Raw genomic sequence first — 18,529 nt, 5'->3', positions numbered from 1 at the left:
TTTTTTCTTTTTGCTTATGTGGTGCTGAGGAATCGAACCCAGGGCCTCAGGCATGCAAGGCAAGCACTCTACCACTAAGCCACCTTCCCAGCCCCCGGAAATGTAGTTTTCAACTTAGAATATCTCATGAGATTTAAGGAAAGTTTTCGGGCAGATGTGTTCCGTGTTAAGGCTTGTTTGTAACTTAGTCATATTGTTAATGTCAATTATTGAAAGGAAACCTTAGTTACTTTCTCTGTGGACCTTTTGATAGGGCTGATTGAGTGTCTTTCTAATACAGCAGCTCATTTCCCCTGAAGTGAACCAAGAGAACAAAGAAAATGTTTTAGTGCAGCTTAATTGGAGTTATAAATTATATTTGTTGCAAAAATTTTTGGGACTGTGATATTTCCATATGTGAATGTGTTTTATAAGAACACTTCATAAGTTATGAATTTTCATTTCCTCAATATTTTTTCTTAATTCTAATGTTCAATTATATTTCGCATTGTAGGGAGCTACACAGGAGCAGTTAAAAGTGAATGGTATCCCATATCAATGAATAACCCAGGCATGGTGCTTTAGGCTTATAGTCCTATCTACATTGGGATTTATCTAAAAAGACATGTGATCATATCAGAAAAATAATTACATGGTTTGGCTGTAGCGGTAGAGTAGATGACTAGTAAAAGTGATCCCCTGAATACAAAACTCAAGTGCCATTAAAAACATAAAAGGCATGTCAGATAAATTACAGTCAGTCATTTTCTCAAGACTAATGCTAGAGATTAGAGACTTTCACTCTGCATTGTATTATTTCTTTTTTGCTTTTCTTTTGTGCAAGTACTAGGAATTGAAGTCAGGGCTTTATACTCTCACTTGACTTTTCACTCATAGCTGATGCTCTACCACATAAGCCAAGTTTCCAGTTCTGGCTTTTGCTGGCTAATTAGAAATGGAAATCTCACAGACTTCTCTGCTTAAGCTGACTTAAAAATGTGATCCTCAAATCTCAGTTTACTGCACAGCCAGAATTATATGCGTTAGTCACTGTTACCCAGCTTCATTATGCATTTTTGTAAAAAAATACAGATGTTTTTACATGAAATGAAAATTGGGATAACAAATATTTATGGAAAACATGAAACTTTTTGGCAATATGTAACCCATGAAGTTAGAGCATTTTTAATTGTTTTTTTAAAAAAGACATTCTCTGTACATAATCATTTGCAATGTCCCACTCAATAATTCCTATTATGAGCTTCAATAGAAGGTGAAGTATTTTTTTCTAATATTTATTGTACAATTTCCTTTATAAATCTTTGGATTGATTCTTGTATCTGCAAAGTCACTAATATTAATGTATGCATTTCATGGGAACAGTTTGTATCTCAAGGATAAATGTGTCAGTTTTCTCCAATAACCAGGAGGATGTTGAATCACCACTTTAAAATTAGATCCAACATTGGAGGCTGGAGGAAGATGGCAGAGGATAAGTTGGTGCTAACCAAGCTGTCACTTGGAAACTTATATTAGTGTCTCAGTGGAAAGTCCAAGGCTAGAGTCACACCAAGTGTGCCATCATAGTACAGAGAATTTGGCCAGAGAGGAAAAATTCAGGCAGCTTGGTTGAGGAGACAGATTTGAGCACTCACCAGTATCCATGGTGGTGGCTACAGCTGCCACCATATCAACAGAGAGAGCCCTGGACAAAGGCACCAGTGGCAGTGTGCGAGTGGACTCTACTCATCACCAGCAAAAACTGACAAGGAGCAGAAATTTTCATCCTGCTGACCACAGAGAGTTGCAGAACATGGAAGGCTCAGAAACCAAGGGAAAGGCATGAGTACTCCACAAGACATCCTCTCTCTATCTCAGGGAGCATCATTGGGAAGATAGCCCCTTCCCCATGACCAGAGAAGAACTCCATCTTTGATACTGACAAAGACCTGGCCAGAGCAGCTAGGATGTAACTCAGGCCTTGGAAGAAGACAATAGGAACCATTCAGCAGGTCACAGGAACCTGACTTGCAGGGCTCAGCTCCACCCAAGGGAAAGTTGCCCTTCCCAGGCCTAGGAATATCTGCCAATGGAGGAGTGACTTTCTTCACTGGGTAAACAGAGCCAAAGGCTGCCCCATCACCACTGCAGCACAGGCAGCAGACCTCGCTGCAGGAAGGCAAAATAAAAACAATGGAACAAAATACACAAAATTCCCGAGAATGGCTCTAAGCTGGGCTATGTGTCTCAGCTGCTAGTCCCTCAGGGAAAAGCTACTTATTGCTGACAGGCCTCAAGCCTACTCACAACCAAGCCCCATCACAGAAACCCCAAACTAGAGGAAACAATCATCTCCCCAATTTGTGATACTCAAAGCAGATCACTTTCCCACTAAACTAGCCTGGAAGGAGGATCATAAAGTCCCTTGTAAGGCAGAGCTTCATATTGCTTCCTCAAACGAACTGATTTAAGAAATCAGTCAAGCCACAGGAAAACCAACACCACAAGTAAACCAGTGGCTCCACCAAGAGACTGGTTACAGACACAGGGGAGCCACAAGATCCCATCCCTCCCCAAAAATATCAAAGAACTCTTTTTTATAGCTATTTTTACTTGTTTTCTATTTTTTTCATCATATTTATTGTAGAGTTTTCTTAATTCTATTTTTACTCTTTTCCCTTTTGGTCCTTTTTTTTTATTTCACTTGATTCTTGTTCAGTTCATCCCCAGATTTATACCCATCTTGTTATTAGACCCTATCCTTCATTGTGTGCACATTTAATTCAGATATCGATTACTCAATTCACAACCTGTCACCCTTAACTCCACTAATTGTAGTATTTTTTCTTTATATTTATATAATTTTTGTTTCATTTATAAATTTTTCCTTTTTCCTTTTCCTGTATCCTTTTTCTCCTTTCCTTTTCTCCTTTTCCTCTCTCTGCATTTAGGTCTTGGTTTTATTCCCTCTCTCCCTTTCCCTCCCAAAATTCCTCTAATCTTATTTTCTCTTCATGATTCTCGCTAAACCTATTCTTTCTTTTTTTCTTTTCTTTTAATTATTGTGAAAATACCATACACAGGGGTTATAATTACATGGGCAATATAGTGAGTACATTTCTTATCAAGCATTGTGGCCTCCTCCTTTGTTTCCCCATACCATCCCTTCCCCTCTCCACTCCCACACCCCTACACCCCCTTATCACCACCCCCACCCCCATGCCGCCAAAATTGTAAAGTTCATTTTTTTGATATAATGTCTTGCTGACTCCTTTGATTTTGTTAGTCCATTCATCCCTAGTTTCTTGTTGTTGAACTAGATTTTAGCTGTTGAACTAGATTGTATCTGTACTCATTTTGACTGCTTCAAACAATTTGATGCTTGCTTTAAAATAGTGTTCTAGTGCAGAATTGGTTTTCCTTTCATACACAAATGGGCAGAACAAGCTTGAGAAACATGAAAAATGGCAAGTCTAGGTATCTCAACTAACACTCATGAGTAAACATACTTAATGAAAAGATTGAAAGCCTGAAAAGGACTCTGTGTGAGCATGATAGGGAAATGCATGAGCATGATGAGGATAACCAAAGGTTAATATAGGTATTTCACAAGCATGAAGAGGCTAATCAAATATTAATTGAGGAATTTTGTGAACAGGATGAGAATAAACAAAGATTAATAGAGATATTCATGGAATCCATAAACAGAAAGCTAAAAGAATCCATGTAGTCCACACAAAGGGAATTCTGAATGAAGCCCAATAGAAGGAAAGGGAGTCCAATGAAACTATAACCAATCAAATAAGGGATTTGAGAATGGACACTGAAAAATAAATTAAGGAGGTAAAGAAATCCATACAAGAAAATGAACCCAAGACAGGGATACAAAAATCTTTTTTCTTCCTTGCTATTGTTTCTAACATATTTATAATGAACCATGTGATTTTTTTTGGTGCTTTGTATGTTCCTCCCCCATGGTATAACCTTGTTTTCATTGTATTTGATGTAGGTGCATCTTGTATACACATTTCTCTAATTCGAGGAGGGAAGGAAAAAAACAAAATGCTTAAATAAGGATAATGGTTGACCCATTGTAACAATGAGATGTACAAAACACTGTGTTGAAAACGAACTTTACAACTTTGGCAAGGGGGGGGAGGGGAGAGTAGTTGTGGAGGTGGGAGGGAAGGGATGGTAGGAGGGAAACAAAGGAGGAGGCAACAATGCTCAATAGGAAACATGGCCAATAGACACATGAATAAATGTTCAACTTCTCTAGCCATAATAGCAATGCAAATCCAAACAACATTGAGATTCCACCTCACCTCAGTTAGAATTGCTGTAATCAAGAAAACTAATAACAACAGATGCTGGAGGGGATATGGACAGAAGGGAACCTACTGCATTGTTGGTGGGAGTGTAAATTTGTTCAACATCTTTGGAAAGCAGTATGGAGGTTCCTCAAAAGACTTTACATAGAGCTCCCCTATGACCAAGTAATTCCACTTTTGGGTATTTACTGAAATGTCACAAACAAGGCCATAGTAAATCTCCTAGCAGAATATGTTTATCTCAGCATTATTTACCATAGTTAAGATATGGAACCAACCCAGATGCCCCTCAGTTGATGAGTGGATCCAGAAAATGAGGTATGTGTGTGTGTGTGTGTGTGTGTGTGTGTGTGTGTGTGTGTGTGTATATATATATATATATGAGTTCTATGGCTCTATCAGAAAGAATGACGTGACCCATTTTTTAGGAAATGGAAAGACTTGGAAAAATCATATTAAGGGATGTAATCCAGGCCCAAAGGAACATAAGTCCCATGGTTTCCCTTAATTGCAATAACTGATATATGTCTAGAACAAGGAGAAAAAGTCATGTACATATGACCATATAAGATGAAGCTAAGAAAAATGAACCCCAAGATAGGGACACAAGAGGTTTTATCTTTCTTGCTGTTGTTTTTAATGTACTTACAATGTACTAAGTGATTTTTTTGTTTCTTTTGCATGTTCTTCCCCCATGGTATAGCCCCTGTTTTTTCTGTATTTTATTCTGGTGCCCTGAATCTTGTGTTATCCATTTTTCTAACTAGGTTTAGAAGGGAAATAGCAAAATGCTGAGATAAGGATACAGGTTGACCCATTGAAGTAATGAAATATACAAGACACTATGTTGAAAATGAACTTTACAATTTCCTGGGAGGGTGGGGAGGGAGTATTTGGGGAGGTTGGGAGGGAAGGGATGCTAGGGGAAAAACAAAGGAGGAGGTAATAATGCTCGATATAAAATGTAATCATTACCTTACTCATGTAACTGTAACCCTTCTTTACAGTATCTTTACAATAAATATATATTTAATAATAAAGAATCAGATCCAGTTGTTGACACTGATTATTCTATTGTGATTTTAAAAGAAATATTATTTTCTCCCTTATTTCTAGAAATGGCTATTTTAATATTCTTCTTTGTCAAAGAAATTGGAAGACTACCTGCGCAGCAATCAACAGATTTTATGTTCTTAAAATGTAGCAAAAATCTAATTTATTATAATTTACATTGAAAATTAAAATTCTAGCTAATGAACTTTAGAATTATAATACCACGTTTCTTTTGATATAAAATATGGCTAGAAAACAAGCTCCTATTTTCCAATCAGTTAATATTTTAGTTAATTTCCTACTACTTTTTTCCCTTCATGTTTGAAGCTGAAGTTTCTTAAGAATTTTGACTGCAAATGATTAAACCTGGGAGTCACAAGTGGGGTGGATACCCAAGAAGAGACATCAGACATTTAATAATAACTGTGTTTTAGGTAAAATGATCCTAAATTTATACCTTTTGCCCTTGTATACATAAGCTTTTAGACAGAATGCAAGTATTTGAAATGAACAAGGACTTCTGTATATTTTCTCTATTTGAAAAGATAAAATTGTTAATTCTCACATTCGATTATATATCAAAACCAAGAGTAGTTACTAACCATAAAATTACCTGTGTTACAAGGTAGTATGTCTTTCCAACATGATTATGATTCAAGTTGTCCTTAAGAATACTTTTACCCTGAACAGAACTTCTTTTCTCACAAATGTGGAGTGTTCTTTGAAATCTTCTAAAATGCTTACCACAAAGAAGGATGGAAACGTCTAGCATGTAGTCCAAATGTAATTGAAAATGCAAGGTCTGTGACTAGAATTTGAACGATTATTCATTTGGAGTTTTCCAGATTTCCACCTAACAAAACTTTATTTGACCACTTTAATGTGTATATTGCAAGACAAATGAAAAATGCTTCTGCTTCAAGAGATACTTACATTCTGAAATAAAGAAGAGATTCTTGCACTTCTCAACAGTGCTTGAATATAAAAAAAATAAATAAAACACTTCTTACTCTGAAAATACAGGCTCAGAAAACACTTTTCCAGAGTTCTAGATCCAATTTAGATTGAATCCTTTAGGAAGAATACAGTGCATATTAAAAACAGATGGAAAGTTTACAGATAGGATCATTGTTCAGTTTTAAGAGTGAAATAAGATAACATACATTTACTAGTAACGAGCAATGATCTAGTCTTAAGCTTTGAAAAAGAATGTCCAAGCTGAAAGCTATATCAAAACAGGTCAGATAAACTGATATTAGGAAGACATATTATCTCTCCCTTTTTCTGGTTCATAATGGTGTTTTTGTTTGATCTTCTTTATAAATAAGAAAGGATATAAAGAGTAAAATCTATAGAATTTCATTTCTGAAAAAAATTCAAATAAGTGCTGGGCTTATTCCTGCAAAATCAACATGTTTTTTTACAAAGGAAAATGTATTTGGTCTCTATTTCTTTTAGAATTTTGGCATATTTTTATATAATTTTCTTTAAATTATACACTTGGACTCAATTCCTTTTTCCCAACTGAATAGCAAATTTTTATTTTATTTTCTTTTCTTTTTTGGGGGGGTCCAGTCGTGGGGCCTGAACTCTGGGCCTGGGCCCTGTCCCTCAGCTCTTCAGCTCAAGGCTAGCACTCTACCAGTTGAGCCACAGTGTCACTTCCGGATTTTTTTCTTTTTGCTTATGTGGTGCTGAGGAATCGAACCCAGGGCCTCAGGCATGCAAGGCAAGCGCTCTACCACTGAGCCACCTCCCCAGCCCTGAATAGCAAAATTTTCAAGATCAAGAGTCATACATATGATTTCTTTGGTAGTCTCTCACACAATTTAGCAAGCCATTTTGTGGCCATTTTGGTATCCCAAGATGTGCTTAAAGACTGCCTCAATACAATAGCTAAAGTCAGTTATAAATTTGTGCACAGTGTTCAGCTACCAAAATATAGAGCCTGAGGTTAAATAGTATGAAGTGTATTCAAAGAACTTCAAATGATAACTGTCCTTCCTCATAATAGGATTGTTGGAGGGATTAATTTATGTTTTTCAGTTGGCTTCTGGCAGTAACTGCCATATTGTATTTTCATATGTACTAACGTTGCTGAATATATAAGTTTTTCACTTACTACATAACTTCCTAAAATGACTATTTTAAGAAATTGCTCCTTCATAAAAATAATAGAAAATTATTTAGAGGCTCTAATAACCACTTTACCTCAAAAGGATGGTACTGCTTCAACATTGAAGAAAAGATCTATAACTTTGTGAGTGAGTTTGTGTCTGTATGTGTATGTTTGGGTTTGTGTATGTATGTGATATATATATATATATATATATATATATATTATCTAGGTTCAGAAGAAATATATAATTGGTTTTGATTGCATGCATATAATAATAACTATTATTTCTGTTTATATAGAATAATAATTATTATTCTATGCAGTATATAAGATGGAAAAGATAAGGCAGATGTTTTAAAAGAGAAAATAATTTTTTAAAAAGAAAAACTTCACATAAAAATATTGTATACATCAAAGTACATTGAAAATCTGCTAGAAAATAAGCAACCAAAGGAACCTATTAACATCTCAAATAATAAATACAATTCTCCTCCAAAGGTTTTAATTAAAATGCATTTTGAAGACAAAGTATGATTGTGTGTTGGCAGGGGGAACAGGGAAATGGGGAATTGGGGGGAGAGGGAGATGGGAAGGTACGGGAAGGGGAAACAAAGGAGGAGGCAAACTTGCCCATGTAATTGTAAACCCTCTGTACGGTATTTTCACAATAAAAAAATGAAGATGTTAAATGTGTGTTAATTTGAGACTGTATTAAATAATGTTTTTCAAGGGAATTCTGATCTTAGGTGTATTAACTATTAATGGAAAAAAAAACAGAAAAAAACTTATGCAGAATACAATTTCCAACACATTCTTATCAATTTGAATCTTAGCTGAGCTTGTTAATTGGTGTAAGAATAAGCTCTGATCCAATCATTTTCTTGTCCCATAATGTCAAATGGTAAATTAGGGGAAATAAATAAAAATGTGACTGCAACTTTGACATTGTAAGTTTCAGTTCTATGAATAAGCCCTAGTCCTGTCTTACTCGTCCTTAGAGTTCAAGTACATATCACATAGCTTGACACTGTGGTCTGCATTTATTGATGTATTTGTCATATACTTTTCAATATATTTTTAAATTTTCATCATAAGTAAAATCAAAATACTCAGAGCATGAGTAAGGCAATGCAGTAATTATACTTATGTTTTAAATAATCTATATTTTTACCCGAGAAACTTTCTCTAAAGGTGACAATATCAATAACTACAAAGCAGCAGAAGAAACATGGCAACAATAACAACTAATGTTTTTGTTAAGCACTTATTTTGTATGCAGGGTGCTAATGCCATGAGATTTGTACAAATTAACTTCATAATTATATGCAATACACTTAAATGTCATTTGTGTCCCATAATTTTCCCATAATATCTAAAAGAATCTCTTAGTGTGTTGTTATTGTTATCTCGATTGTACAGATGAGAGTTTCTGAACTTAAACTGTTCATCTCCTAATCATCCTAAAAGAATATAAAATTTGATCAGTTCAAACTTTGGTTCAGTGGTCCATAGAGCACCATAATATATTTTGCTCATATTTTTTCAGATAAGAAAGTCTTTGGTGACTTTATTTAGTAGTTTGACATCATGGAAATTATATCACGAATATTTGCTAACTGTCTATCAGTTATAGATTTATAGATTCACTTTTCATATTTCAAATATATTCAAATCTCTACAGCATATTTACTAGTATATCATCATTCTTAATGTAGTTGAATTTCATAAAGTGTTCATGAGTTTCCTTCCTGCAGAGAATTTGAGGAAATGAGCAGTTAAGAACAAAGCTTTGCTAATGAGCTTTGAGCCTGTCCGTCTAATGGGGGCTATCAGCAAGGAAAATTTGAAACAATCAATGAAAGAACTTCTTTCACAGCAATACATAGAAAAGAGCTGGCAAGATTTTAACAAATTCAACATAATAGGCATCACTCAAAAATCTCTCCATGCATTTCAATAAAATATGGTTTCATGATACTATATAAACAAATATAAGAAGAAACCATTAGCTTAAAACCTTGTACTGTACACATATTTGTTCCCATACATAATGAATATATATATTTAAATTATATTTTAAAATTGATTTACAGAAAGATTTTCAACAGTGTTACCCCCTTCCTCATTTTCTCCCACTTTTTCTCCTCACGATCCCTTTCCCCACCAAGTTGTAAAAGTTCATTTTTAATATAGTGTCTAATGAATATCATTGTTGAATTAGTTCACACTTTGTCCTACCATTTCTGTGATTCGCTTTCTGTTCTCCAAATTATATAAACTTATATACAAGATAAAATGTAAAGAATTACAAACCTTGACAGCAGGGAATAGACCAAAGGGAGGAAAAAAGGACAGAAGAAATAAGCCTCTTGTTTCCATTTCTTCGAGTTCATTTTGATAAACATCAATTTATATGGTCATATGCACAAAGCTACTGAGTCATTGTGATCTTCTCCTAAGAGCATACTAGACATATTCTAGTTATTACAAATGAGGAAAAATAAACAAAAGAGATGGTGGAAAATTAGCAGGGGACTGAGTTTTAGGGTCCTACTGATTTATCCACGTCTAGAGAGTTATGCCAAGTAAGTTTTAATTACACAGAGATTCATACTTAAGAAGAATATTACACCTTGCTTAAGAAGACGGATTTAAGCATCTGCTGGCAGTGGTGCTGCCTGGTGGCAGCAGCTGGAGAGAGTTAGGACAAAAACAGAAGAAACAGCATGTGCATGCAGACTACTCAACTCTAGCACAAACGTAAGGGCCAAGAACAAGAATCCACATCCCAGCCAACCACAGATGGATGCATAGACAACTCATCACATCACAGATGATCCAAATCACCAAGAGAATGTGTCACATCAAAGACATCCTCACTCCCTCTCAGAGATCAGCACGTGGAAAGAAACCCTTTCTCCACCTGATAAGAATGCCATTTTGATTTTTCCCCCATAGGAGAAATTTTTATTTGTATCAAATTACAGAGTGCCATAAGTAAGCATAAGGTCATAATTTGAAAATTGTAATACAACATAATATTTGGAAAATTATTCAATTACCAATGTGTATCACATGTTTGACTGCACACTGAAGAGATTATTTGGAGTAATTTGGCACAATAAATATTTTTGTATGTTATTTCACTGCTCATCATGTATATATGTGAAATTTACTTATGTGTATGTGTATACACATTCCTAAATTAAATATATTTATATAAAAAGCTAAAGATTGATGTGTTAGGATTAATTTCTTTAAAAAGTCTATCATATTAAATTGTATCTGCATTCAAAGCACAAGTGTAAAAAAACTGATCAACTCACACACTTCAATTTACAAAGTAACTGAAAATGAAATTAAAATTTTCTCTTGAGCCAGGCGCTGGTGGCTATGCCTGTAATTCTAGCCACTCAGCAGGCTGAGATCTGAGGATCGTGGTTCAAACCCAGCCCAGGCAGGAAAGACCATGAGACTCTTATCTCCAATAAACCACACAGAAAACTGGAAGTGGCGCTGTGGCTCAAGGGGTAGAGTGTTAGCCTTGAGATGAAGAGCTGAGGGACAGAGCCCAGGCCCAGAGTTTAAGCCCCATGACTGACAAAGAAAAAACTTCTATTGAAATGTTATATTTCTGTTTAATTGACATTGAAGAGGCACTAGCAGAATTGGAAATAAACATTTTTCAGGTTGCAGAAAGGCTAAAGATTCTGAAAGCATTACCGTACCCTCTAAATTAAGAATGACCATATTATAGTAGGAAACAATGGCAGAAAACATTTTTTTCTTCATTAATGTGGAAATTCTCAGGAGACAACCAGGACATTGTTCTCCCAGGCCTGGATTTTGTGCTCTTCCATTATTGGAAATCTGGCTTCTCAGGAAAGGTGCAACCAGTTTGCCTAATTATGACACTTGCTGTATAGTGGCCAGCCAGGATGCAATCAGTCAGAGGCATGTCAGAGACTAGTTGAAAAAGAAAACCTCCAACAAATGCATCTCCAGCTCCAATGGTGTCAATAATTTCTTTCTGGTCCTGATCCAGGACAGGAAAAACAGTGACTTCATTTTCTGTAGCCATTATAGTGTCACCACTCTTTTGAGTGAAGATCACAATTCGCTGTCTCTTCAAGTTCACCTTTAGAAGAACTTGTGTCTTCCTGGCTATCTCCTTAATGTCTTTTGTCTCAAATCCTTGCTTTCTAGCAAAAATGTCAGCTTCCATCTTATTTCCAAAAAGTATGTCAAAGTATGGCATACTTTCATTAAGGATTCCTTGTAGAACTGGCATATAAATGGTGCAGAGAGTTTCAAAGTGAAAATCTTGTAGTCAGAAGAATGGTGAGCCACTTTTAATACAGACTCCGGGGAAGCTAATTAAAAAAACAACTATATAGTAAACTCTTGCTTTTTCTACCAACATCCAGTTTTTTTCCAGATCAAGATGTTTTCCTTTTTGTAACAATTGGCAGCAGCAAGATTAACTATAAGTGACCTGTTGTCACCAGTGATACAGGCAGCACAAATTCCTGTCAGCTGTTCCTTCTGCTAATAGTAATGAGCATCCACATGGGCTTCAGCAGATTTACTCTTCAGGATCTCCCCAAATTTATCTATCCCAATGCATCCTAAAAAGGTTGCTGCTTTGTGTGGCTGCTGAATCATCCACTGAGCCACTTCAATTGAATTCTGGGTAGAGCCACCAGCATGATACTCAACTTGGATTTTTTTTTACAAGTTCATCAAATAGTTCCTTGTGTTTGTCTTCAGCCAAGATTTAGTCATTTGGTTTTAAAGAATACTTATCAAAGAAGTCTTTGTCCACTATAGCAGAGATGTCAAGAAGAGGATTTCCCATCCCAAAGAGGATATTTTCACTCAGCACTGGTGGCTCCTCCAACTTCAGCTTTTGGGGCTTCAGCTCTTCCTCAGAAGCTGCCATCTTCACCCCATTTTGACTTTTGAGGGGGTCTTTTTCCAAATGTTATTGTAAAGGGGTTACAGTTAAATGTGTAAGAAAATAAGTACAATTCTTGTCAAACATTACCGACTCCCTCATTTTTTCCTGCTTTCCCTTCCCACAGAATTTCTTCAACCCCTCAAATTGTAAAGTTCATTTCCAACATAGTGTCTTCTGAGTACCACTGTTACATTGAAGAACATTATCTCTGATACTGGCATAGAGCCTACCAGAGCAGCTGGCAGGAAACATGGGCTGGAGTAGCAGTATCTTTCAATGGGCCAAAGGAATCTGATTCCCTTGTACTATTGCTACCTAGCAGAAAAGAAACGTCTCCCCAGGGAAGGCCAGCTTTGCCCAGGGAAAACAGACCTTCCCAGTGGGTTGAAGTTACTCCCACAGAGGTAGAAACTTTCTCAATAAAGACCCAGAAACAATGAATCAAACTAAGGCATGATTAATCAAATTACATTAAACTGCAGAGCTTATGCATAGCAAAGGATATATCTAGCAAGATAAATAGAAAGCCCACAGATAGGGAGAACATCTTCACTAGGTATACAGACAAGGGCCTCATATCAAAAATATACCTAGAGGTAAAAAAATTTAATACCCAAAACACAAATCCTCAAAGAAGCAAATACCTCATTAACAACTGGGTTAAAGAGAGAATTCTCTTTTTTTTTGGGGGGGTCAGGTCGTAGGGCCTGAACTCTGGGCCTGGGCGCTGTCCCTCAGCTCTTCAGCTCAAGGCTGGCACACTACCACTTGAGCCATAGCACCACTTCCGGCTTTTTTTTCTGCTTATGGTGCAGAGGAATCAAACCCAGGGCCTCATGCATGCAAGACAAGCACTCTTACCACTGAGCCACCTTCTCAGCCCCCCAAAGAGAGAATTCTCGGAAGAAGAACTAAGGATAGCCAATAGACACATGATTAAATGCTCAATATCTCTGGCCATAAAGGAAATGCAAATCAAAGCAACATTGAGATTCCACATCACCCAGTGAGAATGACCATCATCGTGAAAACTAACAATAAAAGATGCTTTCAGGGATGTGGCCCAAAGAGATCACTACGAAACTTTTGGGAATGCAATTTTGTCCAGCCATTCTGGAAAGCAGTATGGAGGCTCATGAAAGGACTAAGCATAGAGCTTCCCTATGACCCAGCAATCCCACTCTGGGGAATTTACTAAAATGACCACAAACAAGGCTATATTAAAGCTACCAGCACATTCATGTTCATTGCAGCAAGTTTACCATAGCTAGGTTATGGAAATTACCCAGATGCTCCTCAGTAGATGAATGGATCAAAAATATGTTGTGTATATACACCATGGCATTCTATGATTTTTAACAAAAAAGATATTTAACAAAAAGTTACACACAAGTTATCAGCTCCTCTGGGACACAGGAAAGGCAGTACATAGAGGCAAGTTTATGGCTCTGAATTCCTATATTAACAAATTGGAGAGATCTGAACATAATGAGGCACCTAAAGTTCCTTGAAAAAGAGGAACAAGTTAAACCGCGATCCAGTAGAGAGAAACAAATAATTAAAATTAAATTAGAATTAAATGAATTAGAATCCAAAAACACTATAGAAAGAATTAACAAAACAAAGAGCTGGTTCTTCGAAAAAAATTAATAAAATTGACAGACCCTTAGCAAATCTCATGAGGAAAAAGGGAACACATGCAATAAACAAATTCAGAGATGAGAATAGAAACATCATTACAGAAACAGCCAGGATTTAGAATATAATAAGGGGATACTTCTCAAACCTTAATGCTAATAAGTTTGAGAACATGAAAGATATGGATGAATTTCTAGCAAATAATGACATGCCCTAACTAAATCAAGATGATTTAAAGCAACTTAACAGACCCATATCAAGCATCAAAATGGAAACAGTAATAAGAGCTCTTCCACCCAATAAAAGCCCAGGACTGGATGGGTTTACAGCAGAATTCTACAAGGCCTTCAAAGCAGAACTCACACCAATACTCCTCCAACACTTCAATGAAATTGAAAATGAAAATTCACTACGAAACTCTTTCTTTGAAGCCAGCATAACCCTCATCCCAAAACCAGGAAGGGACTCATCAAAGAAAGAGAACTGTAGACGCATTTCTTTCATGAACAATGATGTAAAACTTTTCAACAAAATCTTGGCCAATTGACTTCAACGACTCATCAAAAAAAAATCATACACCACAATCAAAGAGGATTCATTTTAGGGATGCAAAGCTGGTTCAATATGTGCAAATCAATTACTATAATTCATCATATCAACAAAAGCAAGGATAAGAAACACATGGTTATCTCAATAGATTCAGAAAAAACATTTGAGTAGATCCAACACCCTTTATGGTTAAAGCTCTGGAAAAACTATGAATCCATGGAACATTCCTCAATATAATAAAGGCAATGTATGACAAGCCTACAGCCAGCATTATACTTAATGGCAAATAGTTAACGCCATTTCCTCTAAATTCAGGAATGAAACAAGGATGTCCACTCTCTCCACTCCTCTTCAAACTAGTATTAGAATGCCTAACTAGGGTAATAAGATAAGATACAAACATAAAGGGGATCCAAATTGGGAAAGAGGTAGTAAAACATTTCCTCTTTGAAGATGACATGCTCTTGTATTTAAAGAATCCCATAGACTCCACTCCCAATGTACTTGAGCTGATCAGAAACTTTGGCAAAGTAGCAGCGTATAAAATTACCCTTAGAAATCAATGGCTTTCCTGTATGCCAACAATGAGAAGAGTGCAGCTGAAATCAGGAAAGCAACTTCTTTTGTAATAGCCCAACAAAAAATAAAATGCTTAGGAGTTAACTTAACAAAAGAGGTGAAGGACCTCTATGATGAAAACTTTAAAACCTGAAATAGGAAATTAAAGCAGAACTAAGAATGTGGAAAAACCTCCCATGCTCCTGGATTGGGAGGATTAGCATTGTGAAGATGGCAATACTGCCAAAGGCTATCTACAAATTCCATGTGATACCTATCAATATCCCAACCTCATTTTTCAATGAAATAGAAGAAGCAATCCAAAAATTCATATGGAACAATAAAAGGCCATGAATAGCAAAAACAATCCTTAGAAGAAAAAACAGCGTTGGAGGAATATCAATCCCAAATTTCAAACTCTACTACAAAGCCATAGTAATCAAAACAGCTTGGTACTGGCACAAGACCAGTCCTGAGGACCAATGGAATAGGACTAAAGAGCCAGAAATGAACCCACAGATCTGTAGCCACCTAATCTTTGACAAGGAAGCTAAAGAAATAGTATGGACGAAGGTCAGACTTTTCAGCAAATGGTGCTGGCAAAATTGGTTAAGCACATGTAGAAAACTAAATCTAGATCCTTATATATCATCCTGCACCAGAATCAACCCCAAATGGATCAAAGATCTTGAAATAAAAGCAGACTCCCAGAAAACATTGCAGGAAGGAATAGGAGAAACTCTAGGGCTCCATGGCACAGGCCCAAATTTTCTTAATAGAGACCCAGAAATACAACAAATCAAAGAAAGCCTGGACTAATGGGATTGCATGAAACTGCAGAGCTTCTGCAAGTCAAAGGACATAGCAAGATCAATAAAAAGCCCACGGATTGGTGGATCTTCACCAGCCATACAATGAACAAGGGTCTCATGTCTAAAATATACTTAGAACTCAAAAAACAAAATCCCACAAAAATCATCAAAGAAACAACTGCTTAGTAAATAAAGTGGGATAAAGACTTAAAGAGAATCTTCTCTGAAGAAGAAATAAGAGTGGCCAATAGACACATGAAGAAATACTCAACTTCTCCAGCCATAAAAGAAATGCAAATCAAGACAACATTGAGATTCCACCTCACCCCAGTCAGAATGGCCCTAATTAAGACATCTAGCAACAGATGCTGAAAATGTGTGGCCAAAAGGGAAACCTATTGCATTGTTGGTAGGAGTGTAAACTTGTTCAACCACTTTGGAAAGTAGTATGGAGGTTCCTCAAAAGACTCCACATAGAACTCTCCTGTGACCCAGCAATCACACTTTTGGGCATTTATCCAAATAATCGCAAACAAGGTCATACCAACTATGTTTATCCCAGCCTAATTCACCATAGCTAAGATATGGAACCAAACCAGATGCCCCTCAGTAGATGAATGGATCAACAAAATGTGGTATATATAATGGAGTTCTATGTCTCCATCAGAAAGAATGACATTGCCCCATTTGTTAGGAAATGGAAAGCCTTGGAAAAAATTATATTAAGTGAAGTAAGCCAAGCACAAAGAAACATAGGTCCCATAGTTTCCCTTGTTTGTAATGTCTAGTATATGTCTATGACAAACAGGTAAGGTCAAAGGCTATGCACATATGACCATATGATATAAGCAAAATGTACCCCAAGACAGGGACACAAGGGTTGCTTTTCCTTTCTTGTTTTTTTTAATGTACTTATAATTCACTATGTGATTCTTTTGTTTCTTTTATAAGTTCTTCCCCCTTAGTATATCCCCTGTTTTCACTATATTTGATTCCGGTGTTCTGCATCGTAATTTTATTAAAAGAATGTGCCAAAATTTGATGATTCATTCTATGCTTTAACTTTTTTAAGTCCCATCTCATCATTTACATGCTTCATTCTACAGTCTTTGTAATACTAACTGTATTGTATGCTTTGGTGATTTCCCCATGTTGTTCAGTTGCTTATTTAATCTATTATATTATGGTCCCGAAATCAGTAACAAAAGCAATATCCTTCTACATAGTAGGGATGGTTATATTTTGAAAACCATACTTAAGACCTGTAGGCATTCCTTTTTTGGAAAATTTGTTTTATTGTAAAGATGCTTTACAGAGGGGTTACAGTTACATGAGTAAGGCAATGAGTACATTACTTGTCTGAGCAATTCTTCATGTGTCTCTTGGTTATTTGTATTTCCTCTTCAAGAGGTCTCTCTTAAGGTCTTTAGCCCATTTCTTAATGGGTTGGTTGTTTCTTTGGGGGCTTCTTTTGTGGAAATTTAATTTCTTGAGCTTTTGGTATATTTTAGATATGAGATCCTTGTCTATTGTATGGGCGGTGAAGATCTTTTCCCAGTCTGTGGGGTTGTGATATATTTTGCTAGCTATGACCTTTGCCTGCCGAAGCTCTGCAGTTTAATGCAATACCATGTATCCAGCCTTTCTTTGATTTGTTGTTTTTCTGTATCTTTCTTAAGAAAGTTTTGACCTGTGCCAAGGAGCTAAAGTGTTTCTCCTATTCCTTCTTGTAATATTTTCAAGGTATCGACTTTAATGTCGAGGTCTTTGGTCCATTTAGAGTTGATTCTGTGCATGGTAATATATAGGGATCTAACTTTAGTTTTCTACCATTGTTCAGTTCCTATTATAAATTTTCCAGCTTTCACATAAAAATAATATTTCGGGCAGGTTTCTTGTTACAGTGTCAAGTGTTATTTTCCCTCATCACCTCAGGCTGAAATCAAATATGTGTGGAGTAGAAATTCTCTAAACACAGAAACTATTGACTGAAAAGGTTTTCATTTATAGGTACAGTTTCTCTTTAGTATTATTTCATTTTTATTTTGCAAGTTTACTTTATCACAAAGCCTACAGGAAAAATCAAGGAAGAAGTTCTTCAGCTATCCAGACATGGATAGAAAATAGTCTGCTAAACCAAATCTTCTTACAATATTTTAAAGAGTACCATATAAGAAATATTTATAATGAAATTTTCAATTGATATATGTAATAATTTCTCAATAAAATTTCACAGAATAAATATCGGGTTTTTTTGTTCGAAACAAATCTGCATCCCTGTTTTATGAGGTAAAACACTGAGACAATGTTAACATACACTCTCCTTTCTGTCCTTATTTCTCCTTCAGTTCTCCAGTCTTTATTTGGGTCCTACTTTCTTCTTTTGTCTTCACTCCTTTTTCTCTTTTCAAAATGGAAGGATCATAATCAAATCGGTAATCTTTTAATTGATTGGCTTATTATACTTGAATTTTCTCAACTAGAAAGGTAAGATTTTATCCATGTATGAAGTATTTTAAGCTTTAGTATG

The 18,529-nt window shown here is 36.0% G+C and overlaps 1 pseudogene; it reads right to left on the bottom strand.

Moving 5' to 3' along the window:
• Nucleotides 1-11,341: 11,341 nt before the first annotated feature.
• Nucleotides 11,342-12,424, bottom strand: LOC105986934 (annotated as a pseudogene).
• Between the last annotated feature and the right edge of the window lie 6,105 nt (nt 12,425-18,529).

The sequence above is a fragment of the Dipodomys ordii genome, unplaced genomic scaffold (genome assembly GCF_000151885.1).
Source record: "Dipodomys ordii isolate 6190 unplaced genomic scaffold, Dord_2.0 Scaffold38, whole genome shotgun sequence".
In the NCBI taxonomy this organism is placed as follows: domain Eukaryota; kingdom Metazoa; phylum Chordata; class Mammalia; order Rodentia; family Heteromyidae; genus Dipodomys; species Dipodomys ordii.
Note: the sequence above shows the minus strand (reverse complement) of the source record. Positions and strands in the feature narration are given on the sequence as shown.